Genomic DNA, 9,116 nt, shown 5'->3' with positions numbered 1-9,116 from the left:
TTTATCTCGCACACGCAGCCAACGATTACTTCAACATTAATTCTATTTGTCACTGTCATTACTTTCGTCGATATTTATACATCATTTTCAAAAGCTTTGCACTTCCATCTAAAATTCACACTTTTCCCTTTGTACCGCGCAATTTAACTCGTCTTCATAAAATCCAATAAATTTCAATATATTCTTTACTCTTTTATCAAAGAATACGGAATATTATCCTAATGAAAAAAAGATGCAAATGATATATCTTAGAATGGACTAGATCGTGAATTTCTTTTTAAAAAAAAAGAAAATATCAACAATAAAAAGTATAGAGCGAGAAGACATTGAGAGAGTAATAAAAATATAGCACGAATAAATCACGCGGGAGAGGTAGTATTGCGAGGAGAATACTGTCCTCTTTTTACCCCATATTTGCAACGAAGTACCTTTAGAAGAAGAAAGAAGCTCGAATGCGTTCTCCTCCAACGCGTAATCAAAGTATGTGGAAGAGGAGACAAACACGAAGGAATCGAAGGACGACGTCTCCGAGGCAGCAACCGTCGACGTTTTAGTACAAACAACCCCCCGCGCTTGCGGAGAGCTTGCGCGCCAGAATGTAGCCGCGAAGAGAGCGGTCACGAGCAAGAGACTATTCTTTCTCTCTCTCTCTCTCTCTTTCTCTTTCTATTTCTCTTTCTCTCTCGCTATCTCTTGACGGAGTTACACTGGACGAATGGAAGGAAAGGAGACGAACCGAAAGAACATCGAGAGAGACAGACAGAGAGATAGATAGATGAATAGACGAACATACAGAGAGAGAGAGAGAGAGAGAGAGAGACGGAGAGATGAATAGACGAACATATATATAGAAAGAGAGAGAGAGAGAGAGAGAGAGAGAGAGAGAGATGAATAGACGAGCAGAGAGAAAGAAAGAGGATGCTGCGCACTCGCACGAGTCACCCCTTTCGCTGCCCTTCTCTTCTTCTCGTCACGGCATCGTTCGTCCTTTTCCAATAGTCGTCTCGCGCGTGCTCGTCGATCTTTCTCTCTCTCTCTCTCTCTCTCTCTCTCTCTCTCTCTCTCTCTCTCTCAGAGAGTTGCCGGCGCTCCCACATCTCGGCTCGGCGGCAGGCTCTCTCGCAGTCCGCCGGCGACTCTTCGATGGGAGCGACGGGTTCGCAGCTCCTAACGGTTCGCCGGGTGTCACGTTTCCGTCGACGGAAATAAATGGAACGTCGGCTGATCTGAGTACCGTGAGGTCGACACGCGACGAGAGAACTATAAAAGCGGTGCAACTAAGAAAGAGACAGAGAGAGAGAGAGAGAAAGAGAGAAAGAGAAAGGAAGAGTGAAACGAAGAGAACGAGCGAGACACGAAGCTCCGAGAAAGCTTTTACGTCGAATGACGATTTCTCTACGCTTTAAGCTCTTTCCTTCCTAAACTCTTGAAAGCTCTAATCGAGAAAGGGTCAATCGTGACTATTCTCTCCTTTCTCTCTTTTGATATCGCGGACTGTCGTGCTTATTACTACGTTCGAACTTTCTTGAGATTTTTCTACGAAGTGAGTTTTCTTGCTTTCGCCGAACCATTCGACGTGCCCCGTTCGTTCGACATTTCGTTTGGCTCTCTGTCGGAGAGGAAAAAAAGCGCGCGGTCCGTTTTTTCTCTCTCTTTTTCTTTCTTGGGTATACAAAGCTCTTATAAGGAAAAACAAAAAGAAAGAAAGAAATGTGATTAACCAAGATAGAAATTACAGTCCACGAAAGGGTTCTTCCTTTAAAAAGCGTGTTCCGCCTCGGTGACCACAAGCTACGACGGGATGGGGTGACGCGTCGGATGAATCAAAGGGAAACTTAATGGATACGACGAGAGCAATTGTTCGCTACGAGGGCTACCGAGTCGAAGGTACTTAACGACCTTTCGTTATACATCTCTCTCTCTCTTTCTCTCTCTCTCTCTCTCTCTCTCTCTCTCTCTCACTCTCACTCTCACTATCTTTCTCTCCCTCCCTCTCCCCTTCTTCTCTCTTTAAAGTTATTTTCACACGCACACACCATCACAAAATACTCTCGGCCCTCTCGACGAAACAACTCGAGAATATTACTTTGATCGATCGATATCGGTATGATCGAGAGTGCTTTTTGGCGGCAAGCTTTCTCGATGTTTCCGATAAGTGGACAAATTGGGTAGAAATTATGGTCACTGTGACCGCTTACTCGATGAATGATGCGACAGGGCGCACTATGCATCGTGAATCAGTGGACTATACAATATCATGAAATTGTCACTTGAGCGTGCTCGCTTCAACCCAGACGCAACACAAGTTTCCCGGCTTAATTACCTTACGTTTTTGTTAAGCTAGATTAGAGGATTCCTTTATCTTTGATGCAGCATTGCTCATCGAATCGCTCTTCTTATCGATCGTTATCGAGTGTTCGTATATCGAGGAAAGACTGCATTTCATCTTTTATAGATGACTTTTAGCCATAAAATGTTTATAGAAAGCTCATTCTTGCTAGCGATAACGTTATCGCCAGCTTTCGATGGCGTTCTATCGTCCCTCCGGATTTCTCCAACTACCCTCTATCTATCTTTCTCTTTTCCTCTCTTTCTCCCCTTGCATTCGATATTCGAGCGTAATCACGTCGACGCCGCGAACAAACGTTTCGTTTCACACGATGCTACCCAATGTAATTGCTAAAGTTTCCAACACCATAACGAAGTTTACATTCGTAGCTATCGATGTTCACGAACAGTAACGAAATATCAAAGCTTCTCTCTCTGTCTCTTTCTCTCTTTCGTATCGAATAATATGTAGTTTACGAAATTGGAGAATCGAGGAACGTGGTATGCGCTAGTCATGTAGAGTCGATGAAAATGGACGAAGCTGAAAATTTCTTTACAGCTCGTCACCAGGCGAGGCTTTTAACGCTACCATATCCGCGCTAAAATTTAAATATATATTCGAGCTGTTCGTACGGGTATGTGCATACGATACCGTCGAACTTCTCGTTGTTACAAAAGCCGCTCGACCTCCCTTTTCGAAATGGAAAAAACATAAACGAGAGAAAAAAAAGGCATATGTACGGGTTCATACCTGTGTATAAGAGAGAAAATTTTCCAACGTGTTCTCTTGCGACTCTCAGAGCATTAGAATTCGAACGAGGACCGAAACGAACTCGGTATACGAGTTTCGCAAACTACGAAAAAGCGTACGCGACGTCATTCGAAATAAATTCTCGCGTATACGAGATATAGGCGCGTACTGCTTTCTATTCGTAATTATACCGAATTTTTCCTTTTTCCATCTTTATTTCCCGCCTCTCTTCTTTTATTGTAAGCTCATTAGAAAGTTGTCGATAAAATAATAATAAGAATAAAATCAATTTAAATCGCAAGCATCGAAATCGTCTCGTCTCGCAAACAATCCGATATCGGAAAAGGATTAGCGTTTTCCGTTCCGAGAGACAGGGTCGTGCTAGCATCGAATGATTTTGAAGCGAGCTATAGCAAGGAGTGGCCATAATGAAGCGAGGAGGCAGAGCTTATACCTGAATAAGATATGAATATGCATAACCGTATTGTTTAACACGATGGTTTCAAAATGATAACGACGTAGGTTTATCGATAGTAGCACAGTAAGGTATTGATGTAATATTTTTTCTTTATTTTTAATACAAATTTAAAGATTTGAATATTTTTATTTCACTGAAAATTTCACCATTGAGATTGTTTACTAAATGAATTTTATTTATTGTTAAACTTGCGATTTTACTCAAAAGAGTCGTGTCAAACGAATCGCAAATTATTTTTTCAAAAATAAATATAGACCATGGGTAGCTGCAAACTTTGACCGTGAATGTATAAAAAGAGAGCAAAGATTTATGTAAAGAGAAAAGTAGAGAAAAGGAAAAAAAAAGAAAAAAAACAAACGTATTTCTATATACGTGAACTCGCTCTGACGTCAAAAGCTATCGTTTAAAAGAACTCGCAAACTCCAGAGTTAACGATTTATCGATCGCTATCAGAATTTTGAATGGATCTCGATGTACAGCTTTAAGCTGAACTTTTAATTATATAGACCGGAGTAAATTTAGAAGTTATTACGAACAACACGCAATTCGTCATTGAGAAATATTTGCCATTATTAATTTTCGTTGCTAAGAAAAGCGTAGAAATAGATTTGGACTATGCAAAAACGATAAATTCTCTGGAAAACAACAGAAACATTTTCGGTAAAATCGAGAAAGACAACTTGTACTTCTATACAATCTTTTCTCCTGTCAGCACTCCTGCTTTTTACCACTCAGCAGAATTTATTTGCGCTTAGATGCAAAAATACGATAAATGTTTCAAGGATCGATATTCGTTTTCGTTGTAGGTACATATTCCTCCTATCCTTCTCTCTCTCTCTCTCTCTCTTTCTCCCTCTTTCTGTTTCTGTCTCTTAATCGTCCCGACAGATTCGTTGAATCCGAGCAGTCAGCTTGACGGGCCAAATTTTCGCGGCAGTTTTTGAACAGAACGGATTTCCCAGGCGTATTCGTCTCGTTTCTCTTTTATACTCACTCGCACACACACAAATACATACATACACACACAAATACACACATGCACAAACGCATGCGAAAAAACTGGACTACACGGACTAACTTTTTATTTACCAATTTTAAGAAAAGAAAAAAGTGTTTCGTATAAAAAAATCGACGCCATTGCTGTCGGACATCGGTGTAAAAAAAACAACATTTAAATTAAACGTCATATTCGTATAATTACATTTCAAAGACGGATAAAAATAAATAATTATTTTTTTAAATATATTGTATCTATTACTGTATATACATAAAATCGCGCGCGCGCGCATACACACACACACATATTATTTTCTAACAAGCACGTACGTCGAGAACATTTTCCAAAGCGATAGGAAATTAAATCGCGAGACGAAGCTAGAGATGTTTCACGATCGATCCTGCTCGAACATGAGCAGGGTGCTCGTTTCGTCGTTATCGTCGCGACTCTCGCGTTCGAAATGGCCGGGAAGTCCGTCGTTCGACTTGAAAGATCGCGGTATCGAGAATTAAATTTCCATCAGGACCGAACGAATACAACGTGCCGAGCTGGTTACGACGTCATCTTCTCACGCTCGGCCGCTCGTCCGGAACGAAGTTTCTCTCCGTCTTTCTTCTACCTCTTGCTCCTCGGCAACTATCTTTCTCCGTGAGACGAAAAATTATTTAGTAAGGGCCATTAATGTTCCGTCGGCGTTCATAAATCGACGTGGTTTATCGTGAAAGGGCTACATAAGTACTCACTTTGTTCGACCGGCTAGTATCCAGCTCGTAACGACGCCTTAATGAAGTCGTAAAACGACGACAAACGACCATCATTTTCTCTTTTCTCTCTCTCTCTCTCTCTTTCTCTCTTTCTCTCTCCCTTTATTTCTGTCTATATTTCGATGATTTTACAATCTCGATCAGTTCAATCTATATCCTCCACATTTGATCCCTCAACGCTCTTAACAACGAGTTACTCTCTCGTCTCTCTCCTCCACGCAAGATAAAGAGAAAAAGAGAGATAAAAATCCGATAGGCAACGAACAAACTGCAACGAAATTCATGTCCGTAACATGCGCGGTTGGTCGTCGTATCATGCAAAAAAAAAAAGAAAGAAAAAGATCGGAAAAAATCGAAAAAAAAAATCGAAAAAAATCAAAGACCATCGGAAAAGAGTGAAACTTGCATCGACCGTCGTTTCTAGCTTCCCCTTTCTCTCTATCTATCTCCCTGTCATGTACATAGAACAGGATACAACATTATGGGATGTCGAGTATCACTGTTCCGTGGCGGCTACAAGCGCAATCGCGCAGTTCGCACGATTCTCGCGTAAAAAGGCATTAACGAGTTTCCTGCGTTTCGATCCAGCATATCGAAAGAGTGAGAGAGATAGAAAGAGACAGAGAGAGAGAGAGACAGAGACACGCATATACATATACTAGAATCCGATAGCACGAGCAAACGTAATCCGCGAGCTCGGTGTAAACACGGCGTTTGCCACGAACAATCCGATAACGAAGTGCTCCGTTCCTCTCCCTCTCTCTCTCTCTCTCTCTCTCTCTCTTTCTCTCTCTGTCTCTCTGCTCCTCTTCCTCTTCCTCATCCTCCTCATCCTTTCTCTCCGATCCTTCTCGTGCGTCATTTTGTGCCACAGGACACAAGCTGACCAGTTTCCGTTACGACGCATCCTCATTCTATCGGTCAACTTCCGCTTCTACGAATACGAAAATCTAGTCTCTCTCTTTCTCATACATACATACGCATACATATCCACGCGCGCTCACGCACATACACACATACAAACACTTTTCTTCGTTTTCTCTTTGTTTCTCTGTCCAGCCAAAACGGAGAACGTACCAACTCCAATTAGCAGCTGGCGGCAATTAATAGTGTACGTAGACGGTACTCGTTTACTCTGCCGAAAATTCTCTTCGTAGTAACACCTGCCGCTACGATCGCGCTTACACGTCGAGGAGAAAAACTCTCTCTCTCTCTCTCTCTCTCTCTCTCTCTCTCTCTCTCTCTCTCTCTCTCTCTCTTTCTCTTTCTCTTTCTTTCTTTTTCTTTCTTTCTTGCTCGCGTGTTTCTCCGGGGCTTTGGAATTAATGTTCTGCTCCACCGAACTTTCCGCGTTTTCCGTTTTATTCATTCTATCGTTCTTTTGTTCTCTTTTTTCTTGTTTCTTTTATCTTGTTCATTTTATCTTTCTTTTTTTTTTTATCACGAAGAAAGGAAAAAAACCAGCAGCGTTAATATCGGTATACATACATTATATGTCTGATAAAAACCTTCGATTGCGATTTATTTAATTTCGATTTACGATTTTATTAATTTCATTTTTAATTGTATCGATTAAAGACTGTATACAACTTTAATACATTATTATCGTGAAGTAATAATTATACAATATAAATTTGTTTCGCTATTACCCCATTCAAAATATTCCAAACATTTAATTGTAAACAGAGAGAAAGTGAAAAGATGAATGGACGTGGTTACTAACAAAATAATCCGTGAATGATCCGTGAAACTACGTAGTTACTTTGTAGTTTACACATTCTTTCTTGCGCAACTTGCGGACGATTGTGAGACGAGAGAAAGAATCAAGGGAGATTATCTCTCTACCTCCAGAGCGTCGTCTGACGACCAAAGAAATTCAATTAAGCGTCTAGCAAGCGATTAATAGCCCACTCGAAAATGTTCGCTGGTGCTTACGAGAAGAACGTCCACCAGACGATAAAAAAAAGAGGACGAGATAGAGATAGAGATAGGGAGAGAGAGAGAGAGAGAGAGAGAGAGAGAGAGAGAGAGAGGGAGGGAGAGAGAAGGAATCATTGCGTATCGAAGACCTCTAACATCGTTTTCTTTTTCCTTTAAAAAATATAAACAAAAATAGAATGAAGGTCTCTTTTTTCTGATATTTTCAACGAGTCGTGTGTTTTCTAATCCGCAATTTTCGTCGGACGAATGACGAAGCTCGAAACGTAGAGAAAACGAGAACGAAAAAAAAAGAAATATTTTCGAGAGAACGAATCCAGTCTGCTATCCTAGCTGTTGTTGCGAGAGAGAAAGAGAGAGAGAGAGAGGGGGAGAAAACGTGAGACAATATTATCAGCGCTTCCAACGGAGCAGAGTAAACTTTGAAAGAGAGAGAGAGAGATCAAACGATTGGACGATAGATAGATCGTCGAGAGAAAGTAAATCGACGTATAATGTCTCTCTTTTTGGCGTTTAACGAGAGGATGAAGATCAGATCTACGAATGATACGGTCTTCTCTTCTATGGACCAATCGAGAGGGAAACGCGATCAGGGATAGTCGATTTCTCCAAAAGATACGATCTCAGAGTTTCGAAGGTACGAACTGAAAAGAGTAAGAGAAAGAAGAGAAAAGACTAGAACGACCTTTGACCTTTCTCGAATCCTTCCGATCGACTACTATCACTAGCTTTACTACCAAGTCGATCTACATCCACTCAACGGTATCGCGAGTATCATTGCATTTACATATCCTTTCGACTGGATTATTTCGCTTCGCTTATATTCGAGAGAAAGATAGATAGATAGAGAGAGAGAGAGAGAGAGAGAGAGAGAGAGAGAGAGAGAGAGAGAGAGAGAGATATTACGATCGTTGCTAAGATCGAAAAACGGTAATGAGTCCTCCTAGTACATCGATCCATATGATGACACATCTTATCCCTTCTCGTCCACTAGATACATATTATCGTTTAGGTGTATGCTGTGTGCGCGCGTGAGAGTGACTTTGAACAGTGTTGGAATACGGGTCTTCAAGAAAGGGAGTGGGGTGAAACGAGAAAAGGATTAAGGTCAGGGTGGAGACGCGCCTATCATCGTCGTCGTCCTCATCGTCGTCGTCGTCGTCGTCATCGTCTTCTTCTTCTTCTTCTTCTTCTTCTTCTGCGTTCCACGTTTATCTCCTCGCAAGCTCTCACCCTTCACGGACTTTCTTTTTCATCACAAAGCTTGCTAAAACGCGTAGGTGAGTATTATCAAACTCCTTATTGCTTCCATTCTATTTCGTCTATCTCTATCTCTCTCTCTCTCTCTCTTTCTCTTTCTAGACATATACATACACACATACATTTATATATATATATATATATCCTCTTTCTCTTTAATCGGTTCTGTATGCGTTTGATCGTTCACAAACTGCAAGGGATTAAAGCATTGCCCTTTGCACGAACGCAATTCGGCGTAAAGCTCTCTGTGTCGGCAACGCGGCTTTGGAAATGGGCGATCGTCTGTGAGACGACGGTTCCGTTGACGGACGTAGATCTTACGTGATTGTTCTGTCGTCTAACAGAATCGATTATCTTCCTATGAGATACACGACAGATGTGCTTCTCAATTTCCTAAAGTGACTACAAAACAACTTTATTGCTAATCCGATAAAAACATGTTATTATTATGTCAACGTTTGCATGGACAACATTACTCGAAAGTTAAGTAACTTCAGAAAGATTGAAAAATTATAACTTATCTATTAGAAAATCATGATATTTTATCAATTCACACACATACACACACTTTCTCTCTCTCTCTCTCTCTCTCTCTCTCTC

At 41.0% G+C, this 9,116-nt stretch overlaps 1 protein-coding gene across 9 annotated transcripts in view; it reads left to right on the top strand.

Moving 5' to 3' along the window:
* The first annotated feature begins 1,113 nt into the window (after positions 1-1,113).
* The window catches only part of LOC127072599 (chaoptin-like), a 68,296-nt gene continuing 60,293 nt past the window's right edge, over positions 1,114-9,116 (top strand). The window contains exons 1-3 of one of the 9 annotated variants that reach the window (XM_051013119.1): positions 1,114-1,543; positions 1,739-1,887; positions 8,251-8,536. The gene's annotated coding sequence lies outside the window, so the exon portion shown is untranslated. Of the gene's footprint in view, positions 1,888-6,612; positions 7,894-8,250; positions 8,537-9,116 lie in introns of those variants that run through there. The other 8 variants (XM_051013118.1, XM_051013117.1, XM_051013120.1 and 5 more) reach the window with 8 other exon arrangements.

Source organism: Vespula vulgaris, chromosome 2 (genome assembly GCF_905475345.1).
Source record: "Vespula vulgaris chromosome 2, iyVesVulg1.1, whole genome shotgun sequence".
Taxonomy (NCBI): domain Eukaryota; kingdom Metazoa; phylum Arthropoda; class Insecta; order Hymenoptera; family Vespidae; genus Vespula; species Vespula vulgaris.
Note: the sequence above shows the minus strand (reverse complement) of the source record. Positions and strands in the feature narration are given on the sequence as shown.